An 11969-nucleotide genomic window follows, 5' to 3' on the forward strand; every position below is an offset into this window, starting at 1 on the left:
CCTATGTACAGCCGCACACACACCCTGGGGCCGCAAACCCACTTTGATGATCTTTATTGGCCTCAAACTTGCACTACAATTAAGCATGGACCTAGAACACTTCATGGATGCTAGTATGAACCTTGGAATCACCTCAAAGGCACATCTCATCATGAGTGTACGGCCGTACACTCATGGGCCACACACCCATGGCCATACACACCCTTAGGGTGGCCGTACACCTCCCTCACTCAACCCCATATGGTTCTAACACTTAGTTTAAGTGTTTCCAAGTCCCTAGAGTGGTTTCTTATCATGTCTAGTAGTGAAATACCCTAATTTGGCTCCTATATGTGTTATTACATGTTAAATAGGATCAAATTGTGTTCGAGGCTTCACTTGACACTCGGCATCTCATGTCGCTCTCTAGTACAAACCACCCACTCAAGGTGAGTTCATACCCCTACGCTTTTATTGGTTTTAAAACGTTTTCAAGGGGGGGGGGATGCAAGCCAAACATAAATGCTTTTGTGAACTAATACAAAATGACTTTTAACAAGTATAAAACTCATGCAATTGATACAGACAAACGGTTTTCATTTAGATATTTTATCCCTTTTGTACTATGTCGAGCATAAGGGACGTTTTCAACTTACAACCAATATTGCATAGTTTTTCAGATTCAATACTCACATCAACTACACTAAACATGCAAACTATAATAGGTATAGTTTGGGGTTTTCAAAACATAGTTTTCACGAACTCAGAGTTATTCACTGCTAAGCATATAAACTATGACAGATTTAGTTTATAGTATACATTACTACAAAGACATGACATTTCATAATTATTTAAGTATAATTATCACTATATACAGTTTACAGACGGATTTCACTACAGTAGATCACTACAGAATTACATGTGAACTAGATTGTACAACATTGTGAGGCCCTACTTCAAAACTGTACCCATAGGTGTACATGATTAAATCCTATCATAGTATAACCAGAGTCTCCTAGAGGGAGAGCGTGAGATTTGTGAATAGATCTATTCGGGATTGACAATCCCACACCTGAACTGCTAGCTACAGTTATGCAGGCATGCCTGAGGTGACAAATGTCACTTAACCAACGCCTGAAGTACGTTGTAAAGGTCTCTAGGTCATATCAAGCATGGTTATACGACTCACAATAAGTATAAACTGACCTTTGTTACGGGTTTTCATTCTTCAATAGTTTTATTTTCACTAATAGAACTACTACACACTACAACTGGAGGATTCGAGGGATTTCCTTTCATGGTTTTATTTTAAGTAACAGAACATACTACACATACTGGTGATAGCCAGGGTTTTCAAACGGAACCTATTATACAATGATTTTCATACAAAATACATACTGACTATGATTGGCATTAACTAGACATACAAACTAGTATTTCTCACATGCTACAACAGATTTCAGTAACGACAGAACTGATAACATCACACTTTCACTAAAGAAAATATTGGATTTTCTTGGAAGCATGCGAACCTTTTTTTACAAGTCAAGTTTTCATTACAAAACATCGTTTATGAACTCACCAACTTTATGTTGATATTCTTTCAAAACTGTTTGTATTCTCAGGAAATCAGTAGACAGACACCTCCTGGATTTTTTAGAAGCTGGAGCAACAAGAGTCTTGTCTTAATATTTCACTTTCGTTTTTGATGTATTCAAACACATTTTAAACAGATGTAAACCTTTTTCATATATGTATTCACTGTAAGGGTTGTGTTACTATGATTGCTATTATACAATGGTTGTGATACTAAACATGACATCATCCACACCCGAACGATTCCGCCGTTCCGGTTTGGGGGTGTGACAAAAGTTAAGTCCTTTAAATAGGGTACAATGCCCGAGAGATTAGGGTTTTCATTTCCAGCGCCAACTCGTCGAGTTGAGGCTCCCCAACTTGTCGAGTAGGTCCTCCAATCTACGCGGCTGGAAAGCCTTCTACTCGACGAGTTGGAGCCTCCCAACTCGTCGAGTTCCTTGCAATACTTTAAAATAACAAGAATAAATTCATACCCTATAGTCCAAAACTCCAACTGAATACCCGAGCAACCAAGATACATTATCTAACTCCTACTGGGTCCAAAACCCAACTCCTCGAGGTTCTGAAGCCTGATAATACTTAGCCCTTTGATTACAAAATCAAAATAGGAACAATTCGAAACATGATGTTACACATTCACAAATGTCAGCATGCCAAATTTATCAGGTATCTCTACATTTCTCTCATTTTACCGAATCAAATGCTTTAAGATAAGGTAGTGTTTGGTATCATAAAATTTAAGAAGGAATGAAATTCATTTTATATAAATGTTTATTTTGCTCCATGGAATGGAGTGATTCGTTAAGTAAAAATGAAACAATCCCTTAATCATTTACACTTAAGCATCCATGTAAATTGGATCTATTGTGGCGTTTTTCTCTAATAATATTTTATAGATCAAAGCTAAGTATGGTTGATGTTGTTGGTTGCATGGCACCATTCATGGTTGGAGTGTGCTTTCTTTGTCCATCAATGGGTTGCCTTTGGCATAAATATCATTATTGCCCTCATTTCAATGAGAATGTGTACAATCTTTTTGCTCATTCATCCAAATTTAAAAAAAAAATAGTTGACAAATATAATGTAATCAATGTTTTTTTATGTAGTTTGGTGATTTTGAGAAGAATGATGTTTGATTGGTGATGGATCCTCCAAGTTGGTATAAAGTAGAGTGGATTTCAAGTATAAGTAATATAAAAAAATGTGATATGGGTAAAGATTATGAAGGTGGATTATACAAAGATTAAACAAAATTGGTGTTATTAGTACTTGTGTTAATTGCATATTGTATTTATTTCTTTGGTTCTGTTTCTTTAACTAAAAAGTTGGACTTTTAATTTGAATTTGATTGTCAACAAAATGCTTAAAAGAATTATGTAACAAATAAATTAAACAATCCATAATTATTAATTTGTAACATTTGATCAATGAAATATGACTAAAAACAATGACATGAAAAATCAATATAAAGGAATTGAATGTAAAGTTTTTGGTTTTCATATATATATATATATATATATATATATATATATATATTAATTATTTATTATCTTTTTAGATCAATTAATTATCTAAATTATTATATAAAAAATGTTGCTTGCAGGTAATATAATTATTTTGTATAGTCAGTTAGATGTAAAATTAAACGATAAGTTTCAGTAAGAAGTTAACTCAGTTAAAACTTTTACACCTCGTTTACGAGTTTAACTTAACGAAAGAAAAGAAAGAAAATTGATGGAAATGAAAAGAAAATAAAAGAAATTGATGTTCTCAAGTTTCATTAAAAGAAGGAAATGGAGGGAAATGAAATGATCATTTTCCCTCCTAATTTTCATTCCGATTTGGAAAGAAAAAACAAAATGATTAATTTTCCTTCAATTTCTCTCAAACTCGGGAACACAAAAGAAAATTTTGTTTTCCTTTCCTTTTCTTCTTTACTTTCCTGACTTTCTTCTCTATTTTTTTATCTTTTGTTAAACACGAAAACTAGACGTTAATTTAATCAACTTCTAACCCGATTAATTATAACTCAATTAAGAACTATCAAATAACCCTTTAACCAGTGGCGGAAGGCTTAAGGGGCCTAGAGGGGCCATGGCCCCTTCGTTTTTTCAGCCTAATAATACTATAATTTTTATAAATTATCTTATTAGTTAAGGATAAACACTAATAAGATCCGATGATATACGTACAAGATAACAAAAGTTTAACCGAAAGAATGTTATCTTTGACTTGGAGAAAATTAAAGGAATAAATCAAATAGATGTCCGCGGACATTGTTAAAGGATTTTAGCACACCAATACACCACATCTCCTCTATTGTTAAAGTTTGTCTCCCAAGACTCCAACCATCTCTGGTTTGCTTGTGTTTTACTGTTGTCTTTATGAGTTATGAAGAAGACGAGGTAACGCCTTTTGAATTTTAAGTGAAGTACATCTCGGTGATTAATTGTTTTTGTTGGGTTCTCCTTATTGATTACTTTTGGTTTTTATTTGTTTTTTAATTTATATTTGAAGGTTGCTTGTATGAATATGATGTCATATCCTCCTGCAACATTGATGTTTTTTGATTATCACTATTATCATTTTTTTTTCTAAAGTATCAAGTGTTGTGAATTGTTTGTTGATTGCTTGTGTTTCGTTTAATTAGTTCTCAATAAAAGCTTAATAAGGTCTGTGTATATTTATATTAGACAGCTGGGTAGTTCACCACTGTTCGAGCTTGATAGGTAATAGCAAATCCTAGATCACCCTTTTGAACTATACTCAGGGTATTTATAGCAAGAAGATTCGCAGTCAAACAACCTATACCTTACTTCATAGTCATAGGGAACCTGACAGGTTGGACGTGGTATCCTGCAGTGAGGATGTGTTTTATCCATCCTTAGGTGAATGCTTCTCCTGGTTCAACCCGTAGCCTCAGCATGTGGTTTGGGATTTACCACCTCCCCGCAAGTATAAATGTGTTGATTTGGATTAGGAGTTAAAATTATATAAACAAGATATACGTATAAATTTGTAACTAAAATATCAATCTATATAAAAAGTTTATTATTTTGAAAAAAGTTTTACTGTTTGTCTGCGTTGTGGCCCGTACTTTTATTGTTTGTGTTCAGTCCTGCCTTTAAAAATAAAACTTTGGGATTTTTTTTGAGAACGATTTTTTTATTTTTCAAAAAGAAAACCATTAAAAATATAAAGAATATGTAGAATATACTTTGGTCTTATTTAAAACCGAAGTTAAAAGATTGGAGATAGATGCACCATGCGGTGACGAAACACGTGCCCTTATATCTGTAATCAATTTATAACCCTAATCCCCTCAATCGGGTGAGGCTCGTACCTCTGAAACCCTAGCCACCACCCAACTCTCAACCCCCAAAGAAAGAAACCCTCAACCGATTCTTATCGTCCCACCACCATGGCCAAGAAGCGAAAGTCTCGTGCTTCACAACCTTCCGTGGAAGAACCAGTACCTAAGGAGGAGCCTCAAGAGCAGATCATTGAACCACAACAGCAACAGGAAACTATCGCCAATAATGATGTCGTTAAAGAGGAGGAGCTAGAGCAAGAAGCTGACGAAATCGCTCATAATCTGGAGGAGAATAAAGTAAAAGATGAACAAGAAGAAGAAGAAGGAGAAGAAGAGGATGAAGAAGATCCTCAGGACGATGACGAAGAAGAAGAAAGCGAAGAAGAAGCCACCGTAAACGACGTCAAGGTCGAAACCAACGGCGATGGAGGAGAAGAAACCGAGGATTTGGAGGACGAACCCGTAGAGAACCTTCTTGAGCCGTTCTCAAAGGAACAATTAGTCTTACTGCTCAAGGAGGCCGTTGCAAAGCACCCTGATTTGATTGAAAGCGTTCAGAAGATCGCTGATGCGGACCCTGCCCACAGGAAGATATTTGTGCATGGTCTAGGTTGGGATACAAACGCTGAGATTCTAACGAGCGAGTTTGGCAAGTATGGCGAGATCGAAGATTGTAAGGCTGTGGTAGATAAGGTCACCGGAAAATCTAAAGGTTATGCCTTTATACTCTTCAAACACAGGGCCGGAGCTCAGAAAGCTTTGAGGGAACCTCAGAAGAAGATCGGTAACCGCATGACCTCATGTCAGTTGGCTTCTGCTGGTCCAATCCCAGCTCCTCCACCAACCGTACCTCCGGTGTCAGAGTACACTCAAAGGAAAATATTCGTGAGCAACGTGTCTGCGGAGATAGATCCTCAGAAGCTTTTAGAGTTCTTTTCCAAATATGGGGAGGTTGAGGATGGGCCATTAGGATTAGATAAGCAGACTGGAAAGCCTAGAGGGTTTGCTCTCTTCGTCTATAAGAGTGTGGAAAGTGCCAAAAAGGCTCTGGAAGAGCCCCACAAGGTCTTTGAAGGACACAATTTGAATTGCCAAAAGGCTGTTGATGGTCCAAAGCCAAACAAGCCTTACTTTCAACAACAACATCAACATCACAACCATCATCAACATCACAACCAGCATCAGCATCAACAGTATGGTGGTGGTGGTGGTGGTGGTCATCATTACCCTTCAAAAAAGGGCAAGTACAACAACTCAGGTGGCGGTGGTGGTGGTGCAGGACAAGGTCATTTGATGGCACCTTCTGGACCATCAGTGGGTGGTTACAACCCTGCTGTTCCTCCGGCATTGACTCCTGCTTTGGGGCAGGCGTTGACTGCACTTCTTGCGACTCAGGGAGCTGGACTCGGGAATCTTTTAGGACTTGGTGGACCTCCACAGGGGATGCCACCTGCGATGAACAATCCTGGATATGGAAACCAGGCAGGTGGGAGCTATGGTGGTCTACCAGGGATGCAGGGTGGTTACCCTAATCCACAGCTTGGTCAAGGAGGCAACAGGCCGCCACAAGGTGGTGCACCTTACATGGGCCATGGTCACTAGGTGAGCGCAGAAACTGCTCTCTTTTCATCATCTGGTTTACTTAAAATTTGTCGTGTTTGTACAAAATGTTACTGATTTAACATGTCACTTCCAAAAAGAGAATGCCACACAAAATTTCTTGCGCATTAATGTCTTTTTAAAAATTTCTACATTCTCTTGAGTTTTTTTAAGCAGTCTTCTTCTAGCTTTCCACAATTGATTGACGTCTTATAATATTTTTGTCTTGACGGGTTTTCATAGAGGAATTTCGAAAAAGAAATATGAAACTTAAAAAATCTAGTTTTTTATGGCAAAAAAGATATGTCTTCTTCTAGTTATTTATGGTCCTTGAAAACGCAAGTGTAGGACTTAATTTCATATAGTCACCTGCTTTTTTCTATTAACAAGCAAGTCTGTATGACTTATTTCTTATGCATTTAGTTTACCGATAATCTTATAAATAACTTGCTGTTAATCACTAACACTTGCTTTATCATCTTCTATTTGTGCTTTTCATAGTAACTCCATGTGGGAAGAAAGATGAATTCTCATTTCAGTCATTTGTTGCAGTAACTTTTGATTGAAGTCCCATGCCTTGCAGTTAGCTGCTATTTCCTTTTGACTTGATGGACTTAATGGGGCCTAACTTTTTACAAATTTGCCCTCTTTTCTCCAATATTATTTAAAATCATCTATAACACTTGATGGAAAAAAGAGAAGACATTTCCATGATATATGAAGATTATGTATGTGTGTTTATGTGTATACTTGTATTTGATTTAAGAGCATAACTACGTAGTGTTTTCGGTTTTCACACCTGCATATCTAAACTTTTGTTTGGCAACACTATTATTATATTTGAAGAAATGTTTTTTTTGCATATGAATTTTTGGACAAGTAATAAAGTCATGAATATGATGGTTTTTCAGTTTCAGTTAAAGCAAAGAGTTTTCAGCTGGGAATCTTGTTTTCTGAAATAAAGATTTTTTTTTATAATGCAAATATTTATTGTGCAGATTCCATTCCATTCCATCATGTTTTTGTTTTGGACTCCTGCTGATTCTTCTCAAGTTCCGGCATGCAAATGAAGTGTTTTCTTTCTAATATTATGTTGTAGCAAAAAAGTAACCATTTGCTTAAAGAGCAGAATCGTTAAACCTGTATTTCCCTATTTTCAGTTACAATTACTATTTTGAAACTATGTAGTAGTATCTCTTTCACTTTTATTAATTATTCTCCTAAAAATTGTTTGACTTTAACTCTCATAACTAGTTTTAATTGCACGTATGGTTGTATACCTTTTTTTTTTCTTTGTTTTTTTAAACTATGATTGCAAATGGGGTGTTATTATTTGGCTTACTTTTGTTGGCTACTTTTTCTGTATGCTTGTTGTGGTTTAGAATGAAAGTGTCTCACTGTAGCTTGGCCTTCAAATTCAACTGGTGAATTAAATCAGTTTATCCAAAGGCAAAGAAGGTGAAGCACCTGAGTGAGACCTCATTTATGGATTTCAGGTATTTCCCCAGCTTAATCCCCAATTTGGGGATTGGAATTATTGATTCCGATTCTGAACATACACCTCACACTTCATTCATCTTTGTTTAAAATGCTTAAAAATACTATTTTAACCCTGGAATTTCACTTGTAAACCTCTTTTACCTCTCCATCCGCTTGCCCTTTTCTTTCTCATGAATGCAGATGATTTTTGTTTTATCTCAATCCTTTGTAGAATTCAATTTCTGTATATTCTATATCCTTTTAATTTCAAGTCATTCTTTGAACCACATCTTTTTTTTTTTTTTTTGCCTTTTTTTTAATGGATATTGGTTTTTAAACTCCGTGAAGTAGGTTGTGTTGAAATGTTTCTCATCTGCTTTCAAAATTTTATTTCAAGTGTTTGCTCAATCTACATTCTTGGTTTTGGATGTTTTCCTATATGCAAATTAACAACATTAAAAAATTATTATGAAATTAAACAGAAGCTGACAAGTATGATGGCTTTTTAACTTTTTTTGGAAAATATTTTAGGAGATAACAATATTTTCTTAACTATTTGCAATTAAACCACAAATTCAGAAAATTTGAATTTTCTAACAACTTTCCTATTTCTTTTTCTCACATCTTTCCATAATCTTCATTTTTTGATAAAGATTTTTTCTTCTTCTCTTCTCACTCTATTATATCATTTCAATGTAGCTAGTTTGAAACTAATGAACAAGTTAGAAAATGATTAAACTACATATGAGTTTATGAACCTAGAAAAAAAGGATACAAATTTCCAACAACCTTTTCAGATAAAGCAATTTGCTTGACTTTTTTTGGAAACATGTGGTAAAATGCAAGAAGCAACAATGTAATTTTTTTCTTATAGCATCTTGCTTTCAGTTTTTCCTGTTACAACATATTACTCAAAAAACTATGTAGTTATAACAATGTGATTTTCATTGTTATAATCTTTTAACGACATTAGAGTGCTATATGAAAAATTTTCAGTGTACTCTAAAAGTTGAATGCTATTCTCTCAATTTTATTTTACAAAATTTGTCATGATTTTGCTTTAAATGAATATAAGCTGTAAGTATTCAAATGGTTTCTTAAAAAAATGTTGAGAATTGGGGTTCTGGAAAATCATTTTTTTTGAGTTTTGATGTGCATGGCATTGGCAGCAGAATATCTGTATCTGTAGCTGAAGAAAGGTTAATATTTGGAGCCTTACACTTTGAAGACTACTGAAAAGAGGTATGTTAAGTTTATGATCTCAAGGACTTGGAATTCAAGATTCCATTCCCATTACTACCCATTCTGTTGGAATTCGAATCCATTTTTTCTCTATTAACCACACCAAAATATATCCTCTTTATATATTATATTGAAATGAAAAAAAGATAAAAAAGTTTAATTGTACACATTTACAATAAAAAACTACTTGAACATAAAGGAAAATATAAAAATTTTCGTTACTTGTATAATTTTTTTACAAATCATACTACCCTAGTCATTTTTGGGATGACTATGGTGGACTGGAGAGGAAAAGGTAGTTGATGATTGGAGGTTGGAGTATGAATATGTATTTTTTTTAATGATAATGATAATAGTAGTTACACTATACAACTAAAACTTGTAAATTGTAATGGCCAAAATCTCGATTTTTTTATTTAAAATTTGCGACATATATTTTCTTTACGGCTTAAAAAATCGTGACTCAGTTAAAAGCTTTTTATTGATGACGCCAAATTTTTGATGCTGCTGGCTTAAATATCTCAAGTTCTCAACATATGAATGTCTGGATATATTTTTATTTTATTTTTTATTTTTTAATTTCTTTAATAACCCAAATAATGGTATTTTGAAACGTAATTACCAAAATACTGTAAACTTGTGTGACCTGATTATTCGTTTAAAATAAATTCTAAAACAAACAGAGCCCACCATTTACCGGATGCCATCTCCTTACAAACTCCAAAGCAATTTTATATCGCGTAATTATCTATTTTGTCCACACGTCTAGTATTAATTGATTTCGTTCAAACATAATGCCTTTTTGTCATGTACGAGTATATTATTATTCAAAGTTCAAACACCCATCCTTAACAACTTCGAGGGTGTGTGCTAATTTAAGTTGATAAACGTTTTTTTTAACATATTAGCTTATAGTGATATATGAAAAAAGAGTTTTTAAAAACAGTGTTTAGATAAGTTATGCGGTATGGTAACAAAATGTTATAAGTTTTAGTGTTTGGTAAAACGACAAAAAAAGGCTTCCTAAAGTTATGGGAAGTTATAAGTCACAAGGAGTTTTTGGTAAGTTGAAAGGAGTAACTTATCAAAAATTGAGCACTTTTAAAAATATATATCCAAACACTTGTTTTGGGTTATATTGTTGTGGACGTGTAGTAAGTTAAAAAAAAATATTTTTTTAAGCTTATCTCCATCCATCGTGAGAGGAGATTTTAACAGTGGCTATTGTGATAGGCCTACGCCACCGCTGCTGAAAAAAGGGGGCTAGCGGCTGGGTAATCAACGGTGGAAAAGGGATGCCATGGGAAGGAGATGGCCGGCAAGTAAAAAGATGGTAGGAGTAGCTTTTAAATTCTTTATGTAAAAGGTTGAAGGTTGGTTGATCCATAATATAGTAAGTATTATGTTAGGTGATGTAATTTTGAACGTATGGAATTTGTAGTTGTCATGTCAAAAACGCTTGTCTTGTGTGGGAATGGAAGAGTAATAACATATTTTTCTGAGATGAGAAATTATATATTTAAATTCTTTATCTAAAATTGGTTAAAAGTTTGAAAGGTATTAAAATAATCTTTTTACCTTTTTATGACGAAAAATATTAAATTATCAAACAATTGTGATAAAAAATCAGATTTTGTCCTTTTAAATCCTAAACATTACACCATAAATTATTAACTGAAAGTCCCTTTTAAATCCTAAAATCTATAAATGGTAAACTGTATATCATAATCCATAAACTCCAAACGATATCTCTAAATGATAAATTGCAGGGAAAATGACCTTGAGGGTAATTAACTTTTATGTTTGTATTCATTTGGTACCTTTTTTTTTGTATTCAATATACTATCGAACTTGTTGTTTGCGTTCACCATAACCCTTTTGACCGACTTTTGACATGTGATAGCCGGTCAAAGGGTTATGGTGAACACAAACAACAAGTTCGATGGTATATAGAGTACAAAAAAAAGGAAAGTGACCAAATGAAAACGAACTCAACAGTTGGTTACCCTTCTGAATCATTTTCCCTTTACTCATTTACAGCAAATCCCACGTCATCTCCTACTGATATTAATGACTTTATGAGATTCATTATTGCTTCTCTTCAAAACATAACCCACGAAAGAACATTATTCATACATGTACAACTTTGTAATGCACTTGAATATTTATTAGGGGAATGTTGACTAAACAGGCGCATTTCATGACTACATTTACATTTCCAATCATGATTCAGGAGGGTAACCAACTGTTGAGTTCGTTCTCATTTGGTTCCTTTCCTTTTTTTTGTACTCAATATACCATCGAACTTGTTGTTTGTGTTCACCATAACCCTTTGACCGACTATCACAAGTCAAAAGCCGGTCAAAAGGGTTATGGTGAACGCAAACAACAAGTTCGATGGTATATTGAATACAAAAAAAAGGAAAGGGACCAAATGAGTACAAACGCAAAAGTTAATTACCCTCAAGAGTCATTTTTCCTAAATTGTAATCCATAAAGACAAAACTGCACAAATAATCCATATGGTTTGCTAAAAATTGTCACTTTGGTCCAAAAAGTTTTGGACTAGCACCATAGGTCCAAACTTTTTGTTTTGTTGCGAGTTTGGTCTAATTTACTTTAAAAAAAATTGTAATGACGATTTTACCCTTCTTTTTTGTTTTTTTCAGTTTTTTTATTTATTTAAATATTTTCATAATTTAAAAAAATAAAAAAGAAAATAACTCTCTCTCTCTCTCTCTCTCTCTCTCTCTATTTT

The 11969-nt window shown here is 34.1% G+C and overlaps 1 pseudogene across 5 annotated transcripts; it reads left to right on the top strand.

Moving 5' to 3' along the window:
• The first annotated feature begins 4846 nt into the window (after window positions 1-4846).
• LOC145115236 (UBP1-associated protein 2B pseudogene) lies at window positions 4847-10722 on the top strand (annotated as a pseudogene). Of its 5 annotated transcripts, none has more exons than XR_013711482.1 (4): window positions 4847-6493; window positions 7873-7986; window positions 9139-9211; window positions 10445-10722. The product of XR_013711482.1 is annotated as a UBP1-associated protein 2B pseudogene, transcript variant X2 (transcript). The 5 variants fall into 5 exon arrangements; XR_013711484.1 differs by having other exon boundaries at window positions 9142-9211; XR_013711483.1 differs by having other exon boundaries at window positions 7894-7986.
• Window positions 10723-11969: the final 1247 nt, after the last annotated feature.

This window comes from Lactuca virosa, chromosome 5 (assembly GCF_052849685.1).
Source record: "Lactuca virosa cultivar CGN04683 chromosome 5, Lactuca_virosa_CGN04683_v6, whole genome shotgun sequence".
Classification (NCBI taxonomy): domain Eukaryota; kingdom Viridiplantae; phylum Streptophyta; class Magnoliopsida; order Asterales; family Asteraceae; genus Lactuca; species Lactuca virosa.